This window comes from Schistocerca serialis, chromosome 2 (assembly GCF_023864345.2).
Source record: "Schistocerca serialis cubense isolate TAMUIC-IGC-003099 chromosome 2, iqSchSeri2.2, whole genome shotgun sequence".
NCBI classification, from domain to species: Eukaryota; Metazoa; Arthropoda; class Insecta; order Orthoptera; family Acrididae; genus Schistocerca; species Schistocerca serialis.
In genome coordinates, this window is record NC_064639.1 from 406,649,874 (window position 1) to 406,665,505 (window position 15,632).

Below are 15,632 nucleotides of genomic sequence, written 5' to 3' on the forward strand. Positions count from 1 at the left end.
TACGTGGCTACACTCCATACAAATACTTTCAGAAACGACTTCTTGACACATAAATCGAAACTTGTATTTACGTGTAAGAAAAACAGCAGGGTCTACCATTCGGAATTGAACGTTGTCAGTTTCGTGATGTGATTCACAATTCTTGTCGTACCTTGCTTCGAAGTTGGTTATTGCCAGTTATAATTCAACTGTTACAGAGAAAACACAAAGTATAAACACCAGAAAAAGGATATTTTTCCCTGGCTTAAAAAGAAAAATTTTAAACGCAGTATAAACCAGACTAGTGCCCATCTCCTGCAGCTCGTTAATTTATACAAGTCACGTGACAGAAGTTACAAGCTTGACTTCCTTTCACGTGAATGTGGTGTCACAGTTTTGCGTTTACCCATGTGTCACTGTCAGTGTAGCCCTGTGGAATTAATTTGTACAAAGGATAAGGCTATGTGGGAGACCAAAAAATCGAGATAACATTCACTGAATCGCTTGTACATGAGGCAATAGACAACATCCCACCTGTAGCATGGGCACCGTCTGTGCGGCATGCTGAAAAGCTTCAGAAAGAATAATTTTGACAGAGAAGTGAATATAAGCCTTGGACCTATCATCGTAAATTTACAATCCGATTATTCGGAAACAGATTCAAGTAGAAGTGACAGTGGTGTTGCGAAGTAGAATTTCGAACAAAGTAATAATAGTTCTTAGTTTTAAATACTCATGGTTTAAAAAATGTTTGTCAACATATCAGTTGCGTACATAATAATGAGAACTTCCTAGCCTTTTTGATTAGGACTGTGTATCCTTTGAATTATGCAGGCTATAGTGTTCAACATTTTGCCCAAGGAGAAGTTAAACTTCTCCCACCATGTTGTATGCCCTAATAACACGCTGAATGCAGCTGGCAGTGTTCTGTTTTCCTCTTTAAATTATGACTTCAGGTCGATAACGTTCCATTGTGGTATTAAAAGCTCTCAAGTATATACCAGTACTAAGGGTGAACAAATTCTAGCGCTATATAAATGTCTGCTGCATTCGAAATCGTCCGAATAAGAAATACAGTGTTTTATGATGATATCAAACACAAATAGCTGATTCCTACATAGTTACATACCGAGAACCAACATACTTTTTTATTCTGTAAACTTCGGGGTATATATGAACAAACAAGGACCTTACCTTAGGCTTCAGTGGTTCCCTCTTTTTCAGTCAGCAACTTTGGAATCACTATATAAAATCGATGTCACGCCCTTAATGATCTTCCATTTTGTAAAAGAAGTTGACGACTGGCCTCTGAGCACCGATTGTTAGATGCCTGTACCTCTAGGGACTTGGGTCGACTGCCCTTGTTGAATCTCTGGTGCCAACGTCAACACTACCGCTTGTTTACATTTCTAATTGTTGTGACGTGTGGCGTTGGTTGCATGCAAGGGGTTATGTTGCGTGAATTAAATGTCAACAAGAAGCTATTGCTGGTCATCGAGGTTAGCTCAGACACTCTGAACACCCTATTCTTCATCGTGACCCAGAAACATTATCAATCAGTTGGCAGAATGTTTACGAACTTAACCAAATGGTGAGGTAATTCACCTTTTTCACTAGTCTACTTGCAACAAATACATGCAATACTTGAAATGACTGTCGAAAAAAAACCTAACTTGACAATAGTTTTTGCGCTCAGGTGCGAGCCGCCACGTCTCCCCCTCCCTCCCCTCCCCCTCCCTCCCCTCCCCCTCCCTCCCCTCCCCCTCCCTCCCCTCCCCCTCCCTCCCCTCCCCCTCCCTCCCCTCCCCTCCCCCTCCCTCCCCTCCCCCTCCCTCCCCTCCCCCTCCCTCCCCTCCCCCTCCCTCCCCTCCCCCTCCCTCCCCTCCCCCTCCCTCCCCTCCCCCTCCCTCCCCTCCCCCTCCCTCCCCTCCCCCTCCCTCCCCTCCCCCTCCCTCCCCTCCCCCTCCTCCCCCTCCCTCCCCTCCCCCTCCTCCCCCTCCCTCCCCTCCCCCTCCCTCCCCTCCCCCTCCCTCCCCTCCCCCTCCCTCCCCTCCCCCTCCCTCCCCTCCCCCTCCCTCCCCTCCCCCTCCCTCCCCTCCCCCTCCCTCCCCTCCCCCTCCCTCCCCTCCCCCTCCGCCCCTACCCTCTCCCTTCCCCCTCCCCTCCGCCCCTACCCTCTCCCTTCCCCCTCCCCTCCGCCCCTACCCTCTCCCTTCCCCCTCCCCTCCGCCCCTACCCTCTCCCTTCCCCCTCCCCTCTGCCCCTACCCTCTCCCTTCCCCCTCCCCTCCGCCCCTACCCTCTCCCTTCCCCCTCCCCTCCGCCCCTACCCTCTCCCTTCCCCCTCCCCTCCGCCCCCTAACCTCTCCCTTCCCCCTCCCCTCCGCCCCCTAACCTCTCCCTCTCCCCCTCTCCCATGCCCCCAATGCGTGGAGCCCATAGCATTTGCTAACTCCTGCTACGTAGCTAATCCGGCACTAGGGTATACCCAGCAAGGATCAGGTGAGGTCAGTGTCTCTTTCCATTCTCCTCCAGATCTCTCCCCCCCACCCCCCACCCCACCCTCTGGTTTAGGAAACGAATCTTCGCCAACCTATCTTGTGTCCGCCCAGCTAAATACAAACTTATTAATTCACCACCCAGAAGCTCAGTTGTTCGTCAAGAAACCAACATGAGGTCGTATTCCGATTGAAATGGGCATGTCGTAGTCGAACGCTAACCCTGATCTTCCTCTCCCTGAATAACGTTGCGCTGCAATGCAAGAAAATTTCGTAGTTGGAAAATAATTTGTAAGTTACTCTGGGAATCCTAGTCCTAGTTTTCTTCCTATAATCATAGTACTTGTTGTCTTTGTACAAACTGTCAGGTACAGTATAATGTAGCGATACTTGTTGACGCTTGTGCTGCAGACTTCTTGTATGTAGGAGTCAAGACGTCAGATCTTATTCATTCAAATAGTTCATAACTAATGCGAAGCTGTCATAATTGTCGTTCACTTACATGACGTCAGAAACTGTCGTCCTTGAGTACAGCTGAATCACTGAGGCTAATAACCTTCAGTAATCAGACGGCATTCGAATTTTCTGGACATGGTACCGCTACATATTACACTGAAGCGCCTAAGAAACTTGTACAGGCATGCGTATTCAAATAAAGAGAGATGTAAACAGGCAGAATACGGCGCTGCGGTCGGCAATGCCTATGTGTCTGGCGCGGTTATTAGATCGGTTACTGCTGCTACAATGGCAGGTTATCAAGATTTGTGTGAGTTTGAACGTGATGTTATAGTCGGCACACGAACGAAGGGACACATCTCCGAGGTAGTGGGGACTTTCCCGTACGACCATTTCACGAGTGTATCGTGAATATCAGGAATCTTGTAAAACATCAAAACATCAAAACATCTGTCATCTCTGCGGCTGGAAAAAGATCCTGCAAGAATGGGACCAATGACGACTGAAGAGAAGCTGTTAGTGTGACAGAAGTGCTACCCTTCCGCAAATTGTTGCAGGTTTCGATGCTGGGCCATCAACAAGTGTGAACGTGCGAACCATTCAACGAAATATCATCGATATGGGCTTTCGGAGCTGAAAGCCCACTCGTGTACCCTTCATGACTGCACAACACAACGTTTTACGCCTTGCCTGCTCCCGTCAACACCGACATTGTACTGTTAATGACTGGAAACATGTTGCCTTATCGGACGAGTATCGCTTCCAATTGCATCGAGTGGATGGACGTGTGCGGGTATGGAGACAGCCTCATGGATCCATGGACCCTGCATGTCAGCAGGGGAATGTCCAAGCTTGTGCAGGCTTTGTAACGGTGTGGGGAGTGTGCAGTTGGAGTGATATGGGACGCCTGATAATGGGACGCCTGATACGTCAAGATACGACACTGACACGTCACACGTAAGCAAGCATCCTGTCTGATCACCTGCATCCATTCATATGCATTGTGCATTCCGATGGACTTGGCAGATTCCAGCAGGAGAGCGTGACACACCACACGTCCAGAATTGCTAGAGTGGTTTCAGAAACACTGAGTATAAGCACTGCCGCTGGCCACCAAACTCCCCAGACATGAACATTATTGAGCACATCTGGGACGCTTTGCAATGTGCTGTTCAATGTACTCTTACAGATTTATAGTTAGCCCTGCAGGATTCACGGTGTCAGTTCCTTCCAGCACTACTTCAGACACTGTAGTAGAGTCCATGCCGCGTCGTGTTGCTGCAGTTCTTCGTGCTTGCGGGGGCAGTACACGATATTAGGCAGATGTAAAGGTGTCTTTGGCTCTTCAGTGTAGTTGGTACACACTTACAAATACTAGTGTTTCGATTGCTGCCACGGCATGCATTGTGCTTACTAAAACTTTTATGGAATGCAACTTGCAATCGGTTTCCCTTTGTTCATTTATTTTTCTCGTTATGATGAAGCATTTAAAATATCGTAATCGTTATGATGAAGCATTTAAAATATCGTAACTTGACGACGAAGATCCTTTGGTGAGTGATGTGGCACATGGACAAAACACTGGACTCGACTCCAGAAAAAAATTGTTCGAATTCCTGTCCAGTCATGGAGATTCAACTTTTCTATTGTTTGCCCACATCAATTAACACCAGTGCGCGGTGAGTTCCTTTCAGAGGAACACTTGGCAGTTCCCTTTCCTATCGTTGTCCCACTCAAACTCATGTTCTATCGCTAATGACCTCGCCGTCGACAGAATGTTGAACTTAAATCTGTCCCTCTCATTTCTTTCTTTTCGCTCTTCATTTCTTTTTTTTTTTCCCCCTCTTCTCATTCCCGCTCCGCCTCGCCATTGAGTGCCCATGAGCTGCTCCTTTCATTCTCTCTCTTTCCCTCTTCTGTCATTCATTCATTGCTCTTTCTTTCTGTTTCTTTCTCCTTTTTCCCCCTCTGCTTTCGTTCAATCATTCTTTCTGGTTTCTTTCTCTTACTTTTTGTTTCACCCCCTTATTGTACTTCTTTCTTGCTTTCTTTCTTCCCCTCCTTTGTTTCTTTCTTCCCCTCCTTTGTTTCTTTCTTCCCCTCCTTTGTTTCTTTCTTCCCCTCCTTTGTTTCTTTCTTCCCCTCCTTTGTTTCTTTCTTCCCCTCCTTTGTTTCTTTCTTCCCCTCCTTTGTTTCTTTTCCCCCCTCCTTTGTTTCTTTTCCCCCCTCCTTTGTTTCTTTTCCCCCCTCCTTTGTTTCTTTTCCCCCCTCCTTTGTTTCTGTTCCCCCCCTCCTTCGTTTCTGTTCCCCCCCTCCTTCGTTTCTGTTCCCCCCCTCCTTCGTTTCTGTTCCCCCCCTCCTTCGTGTTTCTGTTCCCCCCCCTCCTTCGTTTCGGTTCCCCCCCCCTCCTTCGTTTCTGTTCCCCCCCTCCTTCGTGTTCTGTTCCCCCCCCTCCTTCGTTTCTGTTCCCCCCCTCCTTCGTTTCTGTTCCCCCCCTCCTTCGTTTCTGTTCCCCCCCTCCTTCGTTTCTGTTCCCCCCCTCCTTCGTTTCTGTTCCCCCCCCTCCTTCGTTTCTGTTCCCCCCCTCCTTCGGTTTTCTGTTCCCCCCCTCCTTCGTGTTCTGTTCCCCCCCTCCTTCGTTTCTGTTCCCCCCCTCCTTCGATTCTGTTCCCCCCCCTCCTTCGTTTCTTGTCTGTCCCCCCCCTCCTTCGTTTCTTTTCCCCCCCCTCCTTCGTTTTCTTTTCCCCCCCTCCTTCGTTTTCTTTTCCCCCCCCTCCTTCGTTTCTTTTCCCCCCCTCCTTCGTTTCTTTTCCCCCCTCCTTCGTTTCTTTTCCCCCCTCCTTCGTTTCTTTTCCCCCCTCCTTCGTTTCTTTTCCCCCCTCCTTCGTTTCTTTTCCCCCCTCCTTCGTTTCTTTTCCCCCCTCCTTCGTTTCTTTTCCCCCCTCCTTCGTTTCTTTTCCCCCCTCCTTCGTTTCTTTTCCCCCCTCCTTCGTTTCTTTTCCCCCCTCCTTCGTTTCTTTTTCCCCCCTCCTTCGTTTCTTTTTCCCCCTCCTTCGTTTCTTTTTCCCCCTCCTTCGTTTCTTTTTCCCCCTCCTTCGTTTCTTTTTCCCCCTCCTTCGTTTCTTTTTCCCCCTCCTTTGTTTCTTTTTCCCCCTCCTTTGTTTCTTTTTCCCCCTCCTTTGTTTCTTTTCCCCCTCCTTTGTTTCTTTTCCCCCTCCTTTGTTTCTTTTCCCCCTCCTTTGTTTCTTTTCCCCCTCCTTTGTTTCTTTTCCCCCTCCTTTGTTTCTTTTCCCCCCTCCTTTGTTTCTTTTCCCCCCTCCTTTGTTTCTTTTCCCCCCTCCTTTGTTTCTTTCCTTTTTCCCCCACCTTTGTTTCTTTCCTTTTTTCCCCGTTCTCTCTTTCTTTCTTTCCCCGTTCTCTCGTTCCCCGGTCTCTCTTTCCCCGTTCTGTCTGTCTCTCTTTCCCCGTTCTCTCTCTCTCTCTCTCTCTGTCTCTCTCTCTTTCCCCGTTCTCTCTCTCTCTCTCTCTCTCTCTCTCTCTCTCTCCTCTCTCTCTCTCTCTCTCTCTCTCTCTCTTTCCCCATTCTCTCTCTCTCTCTCTCTCTCTCTCTTTCCCCATTCTCTCTCTCTCTCTCTCTCTCTCTCTTTCCCCATTCTCTCTCTCTCTCTCTCTCTCTCTCTCTTTCTTTCCCCTCTCTCTCTCTCCTCTCTCTCTCTCTCTCTCTTTCCCCCCCCCTCTCTCTCTCTCTCTCTCTCTCTCTCTCTCTTTCTTTCCCCCCTCTCTCTCTCTCTCTCTCTCTCTCTCTCTTTCTTTCCCCCCTCTCTCTCTCTCTCTCTCTCTCTCTCTCTTTCTTTCCCCCCTCTCTCTCTCTCTCTCTCTCTCTCTCTCTCTCTCTCTCTCTCTCTCTCTCTCTCTCTCTCTCTCTTTCTTTCCCCTCTCTCTCTCTCTCTCTCTCTCTCTCTGCAGTTGCGACCATTATGTGGAGGTGGTGGATCAATGTACAGAAATCTAAAGTAAATAGGATGTGGCCAGGCGACCCAGAATGTTTTGTCCCATCTGTGCTGTCTCCCTTTTATATAATGGGCGTATGTTAAAATACAGGGAACAGTAGATGGCCGAAAGTAGCATTTTGGGGCGTTGTTACGAGAACTACTAAAAGACAGGAAAATTCCCAGAGATGTGACAGCAGCAGGATCACCGTGGGGCGCAGCGCAATACGGGGCCTCCTGCACGCCCGTTCCGCAGTTTGCCGTAGATTGGCCCTGGGTCAGAGTTCAAACTGTCGTTCAGCGGCGGGCGACGGAAATCGGCGGCGCTGGCCGGCTGGAAGCGCGGGTCCAGCCGGCCTCCCAGTGCAGTCGGTGCGGCGCGGCTGTCGCAACAGGAGCAGAGGCGGCGGCTCCCGTGATATAACTGTCTTTTTATCAGGAGGTGGCCGCTCCAGTCGTGTTGCTCTACAGCGGCCGAGTCCACCCAAAGCTTCGGCGCCGCTGATACGACGGATGGCCGGCAAGCGCCGACGCTGATGCCAGCTCTGTTATGTTGAAGTGGGGCATGTCCCGCAGTGAACAGTTCAGCAATTGCCGGACGTTTCATTCTCACCTCTAGTGCAACGGATTCGGCGCGATGCCGGAAGTCGGGTAAGTACCAGAGTGATCTTAGGGACACATTTGGTTCAGAAGTGTCCCGAAAAAAATTCTATTGATACTTAAGGCATCGTAGCCGTCCTATCGACGATTGTACTATAATCGTACTGCGCAAGCCACCACACTGGAGGACACTTCCTGTGGTTCAGAAATTACTTGGTTTTCCTACATATTTTGAAAAGTAGGAGCAGGATAGATCCTTCACGTTCACTTGACGACTCCTCCTCCATTCTTCATACCGAAATTTGTACGTCGTGTCTAATGACCTTCGCACGGTATGGTTCCTCCCTCTTTCAGGGATAATGTGTAGAGCAATCGGTGGTTATTTTCCCCGTATCTCAGCTCACGCTCGCTGCCTCGTCACCACGGGCAGATGAGAGCCTGCTGCACTGGTTCCTAAGAATCGGCTCTGCAATTTAGAAAATTCGGTAACCACCTCTGAGTCAGTTTGTGGTTCGGATCGTTTCGTAATGTCGGCAAGTTGTGCTACTAACCTTCGTAGACGTTGAATGTACTTTGTCACACACCCTAAGAGCATTATAACAGATTCTGCGAGCATTCTGTAGCACCATTCTAACAATGTGACTTTCAGAACCCGTCAGTATAACGGAACATAGTGCTACAGTTGCAAGCATTTCTCCGTATCTAATTAGGTGCTACGGCACCAGGCGGAAATCCAGCCTAGGCAGAGATGGTTAGTTCTTTCTTCCAGCAACACTTCCCGCACGATGACTTCACAGTTCATTCTGCACCAAGCAGGTGAAACAACAGTATAACTCTTTAAGTGTTTTCTCTAGAATGGCTCAAAGATGACAAACGCGTTAAATTCGTCTCGTCTCAAGTAAAATGACTTCTTTTTCTAAGTTAAAACTGACTAACGCCGAAGTTTGTAGAAGGCAACAGGAACGACAATATAAAGCGTATATCTAATTCCATAAGTTTGTCATTTTTCCTACTTAACATTAATTTAAATGTTCTCCTTTGCAGTTAGTGTCAGAGCTAAAACAGATATCACTGGTTGTCGTACATATTCTACATGTTATCTATTTAATCTTGTGCACTAAATGTCAGCCTTGAAAGTGAAACTACGAACAGTAGCTAGGATGAGACCGTACTCAGGAAGGGCGCAGTTAAAACCTGGTTGTTCCGATCCTGATTTAGCTTTTTCTTGGCTTTCTTAAAGATCTTCATATGAATATCGGAATGGTTTCCTCCGCTCCATCCTTGGCCATTTGGGATTATGTTCGGTATCTAACGACGACGGAACATTTAATTCTAACAAGTTTTGCACCTTCGGTTGAAATGAAATGACCTTGTTTACCGTACTAAACCTCAAATTCCGCTTTACTAAATGCCATATGGATTCAATGTGTACAGCCACAAGGATTGAAGTAAGTTTTTGCGCCATGTGTCAATATTTTGCGCGCAGCAACGTATTGGGAGAGCAGCCTAACAAACTTCTAGCTGGTGTGCCATGATTCGCATTCAGTAACCTTTCGCGGAACCAACTGAAACAGATTACTGTCTTTCACAAAACTTCACGAACAGTTAATGGTTGTCGATGTCTGTTAATGTTCGTGCTCTCTACTATGGGTCAAACGTCGTATCACCTGATTGACATTGTCGTCTTGTTCATTTGCTGTATATTATCCCAATGTGGCACTAGACAGCCTGCAGAGTGATAGCACTCCATTACAATGAAGTAGCATGTCTATATGACGTTAATGTCGCCTATAGAGGGAAAAGATTAGTGTCACGTCAACATGGAGGTGATTATAAACGACGCAACAGCATTTGGCCAATGATAAATTCATTTCATTGTTCTGCTTAGTAGTGCAGAATGAAATGTAAAGTCATCCAGCAGAAAGTGTTGCCGGAAGAAAATGCCTATCATCTCGGCTTTGGCTGGATTTCCACGTGGTGCCGTAACACCTAATTAGTTACAGAGAAATGCTTGCAGCTATAACATTGCTTCGTTTGACAGGCTCTGAAGATGAAACATTTGCGAAAATTAGCAGCACGAATTGATAATACTACGTGTTAGTCTTACTTATAAAATCATGTGAAATTTGACTGAAGATAGATTGACAAGGATTTAAAACCACTACCGTCGTGTAAGTTAAATGTCTGAAACGGCGTCCCCATAATTTATCGTCTATAAGACCTCACGGCAAGCTGACCAGGATTGCCAGTCTTCTGAATACTTTCTTTTACGAATTTGATCTCTAAAGCCAGAATCAACAGATAAACGTCTAAAATTCAAATTCGGGACAATCCCGCCTAATTTGAATACCCGGAAACCCTGAATCTCATATCAGCGATGACAACCTAGAAATGACTTTTTACCTAAATATACAGTTATATTTCTGCTAACTCTGATTTTTTAAGGTAATGGTCTTTAGTTAACTTACCTGTTTCCGTTGAGAGGTCCGCAAAGTATTCATAATTAATATTAATTCTTTAGACTCCACTTCTACCGGTCATAAGTTGTGTTACCTATGGGAATATGTGGAAATCAGCGTTTACCAAAGCCGATGGATGTTCAAACAACTCGTTTTAAAATTCCTCGGTTTTTCCAATGTTTCGCAATCTAGGACAGGTGCCTTGTCATGAAGGAAGATGATTTTGTGGTGCAGTGGAATTGTAGTGTATTCCTCAGTTACTTTTTTTCTTTTTCTGTAAGGAAAATCCCTTTTGAAATGCTGGAAAACACTGGCCACAATAAAGTTTGTCGTCCTGGACCATCGGCTTGCACCAAATTTCTTTTACTGGTTTTTAGTTTGTCGCCGTGTGATAGACCCATGTCTCATCCATAACAACAAAATTAGGTGGATTCTTTGAAAGTAAAACCACGAAACTATTACTAAGAAATACTTTTTCGTAGTTGCTTTTAGTTACGATTCGACATTGTTCAACACATATTGCACAAAGCTCTCCCAGTTATTCACGTGCACTACCTGGATACTCCTTTCGTTGTTGCAGTTTTTGGTCGTCTTTACTGTACATTATTTTGAAGGGAAGCGCGGTCACGCTCAAGGTTTGATGGTCATTTCATCATCATCTGTGTGTCACTACAGCTATCTATACTTGGTTTAGCTTGATGGAGTCGTCAGGTAGTCGTCGTGGCCTTACGGTAGAAACCATCCCGGCAGTTGCCCGAAATAATTTAGGAAAACCACGATAGCAGGATGGATACTAAAACCTCCATCCTTCCAAATAAAACTGTCTAAAATATCGCAACCCCAGTCGGTTTGTTCGTAGTGTAAAATTATTTTATTATGTCGTTCGGCATATACAGAGGTAATCATGACATTAAATGCTTAGCACAGTGTACCAACTACAATATTTTTACAGCTCTTTGCTGGATGATAGCATTCTTTAAAATGTCCTTAAAACTCTAAACCATGTTGCAAATACTCTTTAGCCGCTCTATGGCCGAGTCATTGTGTCAGAGTAGGTCCTTCAGTTCACCCTCATACCAATGTATTTCATTTAACCTGTCCATTGAATGTATTTCACCGCAGTCCCATTCAGGATTTTCCAGTAGACAATTTGTTCATCAGTTGCTTACCTGTACCAACAACCATTCCGACGCGATTCAAAGGTGTCCACAGTATCCTGAAGAGGATAAATCCTTCGATCTTCTTGATGAGGTCGACCACCAAATTTCGGATCCAATGACCAGCTCATAGTTCATTTCAAGCTGTTTTTGAATCGAAGCCTTGCAATTCTTCCCAGATTTTCCAGAAAGATGACCTACATTAAAATCTTGGTGTATAGGGAGTTGCGGGCTGTCTGATTTCTGTGTGTTGTATTCATGGGGCTCTGTTTTGTGTACACATTCTTCCAGAGAAGCTCTTTAATAATGTAAAACTCTAATTCTGCGCTGTTCATTTACGTGCCAGTGCAGAAAAATTCTCTAGTTAGTTAAGTTCAATATCTTACGAGTAAATTTGCTGCCGCGACTTGCGCTATGGCAACAGTGGCACTTGAGCTCCTGTGTCTGAAAGTTATCAGCAGTGTATGCGTGAAGGATGAAGGATGTTGCGCTGAAACGAGTCTGCTTGTTTGGCCACCTGTTGACACGGCCGGGGTCCTGGAATGCGAGACAGAGCGTTTGCGACACAGCGGCTGTTGGGACACTCGCCGGTCGTTAGCAGATCCTCGTCAGCCGGTACCGGCACCTACTGTAGTGAACCCTGGGCCAAGTTAAACGCAGAGGCCGCTTATGACGCACACCTCTTGCTGTGATAACGCTGTGAGCGCCTAACGGCCCCATCACCTGCAAGTTTACAATGGCTCACACTCACCGCGGCCCTAAAGCAAACTTCCATGTAATTCAGGCAGTGTTTGAGAACTCTCGCTGTGTGCGAAATGAAATGGCTATCTTGTGGCATATGCCAGTCATAACGGCTAACCGGCTAACAGATGTGCAGGGTGTCCCAAGAGAAATGGTAAATATTCGGGGATATGACAGAAACGATCAAAGCAAAAAGTCTAGTAAGCATGGCTGTTCGTGCGAAACATGTCTTCTAACAACCCTACCACAACAAAGGTCAGAATTTAATAACGATTGTGGTGTTGCTCACGCTGCTAAATACTGCATTTTCGGGCAACAACAGTCATATTATGTGGCATGTGTCATTAGAGCAGTGTTAATAAAGTCATTTCATGTAATAATAAAAAAAACTAGGCACTCATCTTTTTGTGTTTCCCACGCTGGTCTCGTCGTAAAATCATGGCTCAATCGTTGAAAATCTAGGTGGTTATGATTCCAAGCTCGGATGCAAAAAGGCCTAGATTTTATTCTGCTATATTCAAAAGTTACGTAGATGCGCTTCACAAACCATCCTTGAAGATTAAACTTTTGCTGGACAATGGTGATGTAAAAAAATAATCAGCACTCCGAAATTAAGTTACTTCCTTTTAATTGCTTCTATTGCAATATCACGTAAACACAAAAATCACTTCACAATACAAAACATACTTGAAAACATCTCTCTTACAGTCACTGTTAAAGTTCACATTTTATAAGGGGACTACGTTATGCGTCTTTCCAACATGACGTCCAACACTTGACTTTTTCAAGGTCCGACTCTCTAACAACTCAACAACTAACTATCGCTTACGCGCCCAAAAATCAGAGTTAAAAGTACGTCAAAGATCGTAGTGACAAAAGAAATAATACACATAAGAACATCATCATTGCAATATAAACATATCGATGTATCACAAATGAAATCAAATCTGTATGTTGTCTCAGAAATATGTTAAGTAGTTAACAGAAACACAGTAGAATATTACTGGTACCGAGAGGTTCAGATGAGGTGCCATAATGGTTACGTAATTAAAGTACCATTACATACTGAACAAGGGCTCATTACCTCTCAAGTTATGCGGTTTAGAGCTCAAGTTTACTAGATAACGTTTTTCTTGTTTCCGTAATATGGAAAGCCAAGAGCTTGCACTGAAGAGATTTGATTTCACAGTATTCAAGACATAGTGCTCACAGCGCTTAAGATGTGCATTTTAGAGCCCATGTTCACTATACGTTTTCGCTTCCAATGATCTATCCTGTCTTGGAATATTGACAGTTCCTCTTGGAGCACGTGTGTGTGTGTGTGTGTGTGTGTGTGTGTGTGTGTGTGTGTGTGTGTGTTTTTTTTTTTTTTTTTTTTTTTTTTTAAGCTTGATATTGACCAGCTAGTATCGCGTGACAGTAATTCCTTTTCCTCCTTTATCGTCTCCAGCACTCCACCTTCCCGTGCCTTTCTTGTTTTTGTCGATCTTGCGCCTAGTTAATTTTTTCTGCCTCGAAAGCCTTCAGTTCAGTATTTCTTTCTTTGAAATGTTTGTTAACGATTTCTTGGTCTCTCTCTACGTATTTTCATCTATAATGCTTACTGTTTTTCCAGTAACCTATACTAAGCTTGTAAAACTATCGTGTCTGTCTGAACACGCTTCTCCAAAACTAGTAGACAAATTTTTATAGGTGATACATTGCGTACAGCCTGAGACACCGTGCAGGCTTCAGTTGATCAGAATCGGATCACGGAAAAAAGATTTTGGAATTGGAAGTTTTATCCATACTAATATCATAAATGGGAAAGTAACTGTTGGTTTTCACGACTAACCCGGTGAACAGTTTTCCATGAAATTTGATATAGATTCAGCTGGAACCCTGAAGAACAAAATAGGTTACTATGGAAAGAGTATAGTAAAAGATGCTTATAGATTTGAAGAATATTACGCGAATTAGGGAAAAATAGTCTTTGAAAAAGCTATATACGCTTTGACTACTGACTTTCTTAAATTTCTGAGGATGAGTTTATTGCCTGATACATGCTACGTCCACCCTCCATGAGCCACGGACCTTACCACTGGCGATATGGCTTTCGAGCCTAAGCGATACACATAGCTGTACCGCAGTTATCACAGGCCAGAGAAAGATGTGGTTTCTGAAGAGCGGCAGTAGGCTTTTCAATTGTTACAGGGGCAATAGTCTGGATGATTTACTGATCTGGCCTCGTAACATCAACCAAAACGACCTTGCTGTGCTGCTATTACGAACGGCTGAAAGCAGGGGGGTACTAAAGCCGTAATTTTTCCCGAAGGGATGCCGTTCTGCTGTACTGTTTAAAGATGATACCATCCTCTTGGGCAAAATATTCCGGAGATAAAATAGTCCCTCGTTCGGATCTCCGAGCGGGAAGTGCTCAAGAGGATGTCGTCATCAGGAGAAAGAAAACTTCCGTTTTGCGGATCGGAGCGTGGAATGTTAGATCCCTTAATTGGGCAGGTATGTTAGAAAATTTAAAAAGGGACATCGATATGCTAAAGTTATAGTGGGGATTAATGAAGTTCAGTGGAAAGAGGAACAGGACTTCTGGTCAGGCGAATACAGGGTTATAAACACCCAATCAAAAAATGAGTAAAGCAGGAGTAAATTTGATAATGAATAAGTAAATAAGAATGAGGATAAAATACTACGAAAAGCATAGTGAACGCATTATCGTAGCCAAGATACACAAAGCCAACATCCGCCACAGGAAAGCAAGTTTATATACCAACTAGCTTCGCAGATAATGAAGAGATTGAAGAAATATATGACGAAATACATGATTCAGACAGTTAAGACAGAAATTTGTGATGATGGACTAGAATTCGGCAGTATGAAAAGGAAGAAAAACAAAAGTAGTGAGTTAATGTGGACTGGGGTAAAGGAATGAATAAGGAAGCCACCTGATAGAGTAACACACAGAGCATATTTTAATCATTGCTAACAGTTAGTGTAAGACTAATGAAAATAGGTTGTATACCTGGAAGAGACCGGGAGACACCAGGAGGTTTCAGAGTTACTATATAACGGTTAGACCGAAATTTCGGAACAAGATTCTAAATTACAAGAAATTTCCGGGGGCAGATATGGACTCTGGGCTCAATTTATTGATTATGAACTGTAGATTAAAACTGAAGAAACTGGAAAAAGGTAGGGATTTAAGGAGACGAGACCTGGATAAGTTGAAAGAACGAGAGGTTGAGTGTTTGAGGGACATTAGGTAACGATTGACCAGAAGAGGGGAAAGCAATATGGTAGAAGACGAATGGGTGGCTTACGATACAGTGAGCGAAGTTCGACAGAGCACTGAAAGGTCTAAGTCGAAACAAGGCGACGGGAGTAGACAACATTCCGTCAGAACTACTGGTAGCCTTGGGAGAACCAACTATGACACAACTCTTCCATCTTGTAGAATATGTGTAAGGCAGGCGAAATACCTTCGTACTTCAAAAAGAAAATAATTCCAATTTCAAGGAAAGCATATACAGACAGCTGAAAATTTTGCTGAACTATCAGTTTAATTAGTCAACGTTGCAAAATACTAACACAAATTCTTTAGAGTGGAAAAAGTAACAGAAACCGACCTCGGGGGAGATCAGTTTGGCTTCCAGAGAGGCAATACTGATCTTACGACTTATCTTAGAAGATACGTTAAGGAAAGGCAAACCTACATTGATAGCACTAGAGACTTAGAGAAAGCTTTCGAAGTTGGCTG

The 15,632-nt window shown here is 44.9% G+C and overlaps 1 protein-coding gene across 1 annotated transcript in view; it reads left to right on the forward strand.

Moving 5' to 3' along the window:
- Positions 1 to 7,290: 7,290 nt before the first annotated feature.
- The window catches only part of LOC126455575 (monocarboxylate transporter 13-like), a 108,982-nt gene continuing 100,640 nt past the window's right edge, over positions 7,291 to 15,632 (forward strand). Inside the window, exon 1 of the mRNA XM_050091330.1 lies at positions 7,291 to 7,572. The gene's annotated coding sequence lies outside the window, so the exon portion shown is untranslated. The remainder of the gene's footprint in view (positions 7,573 to 15,632) is intronic.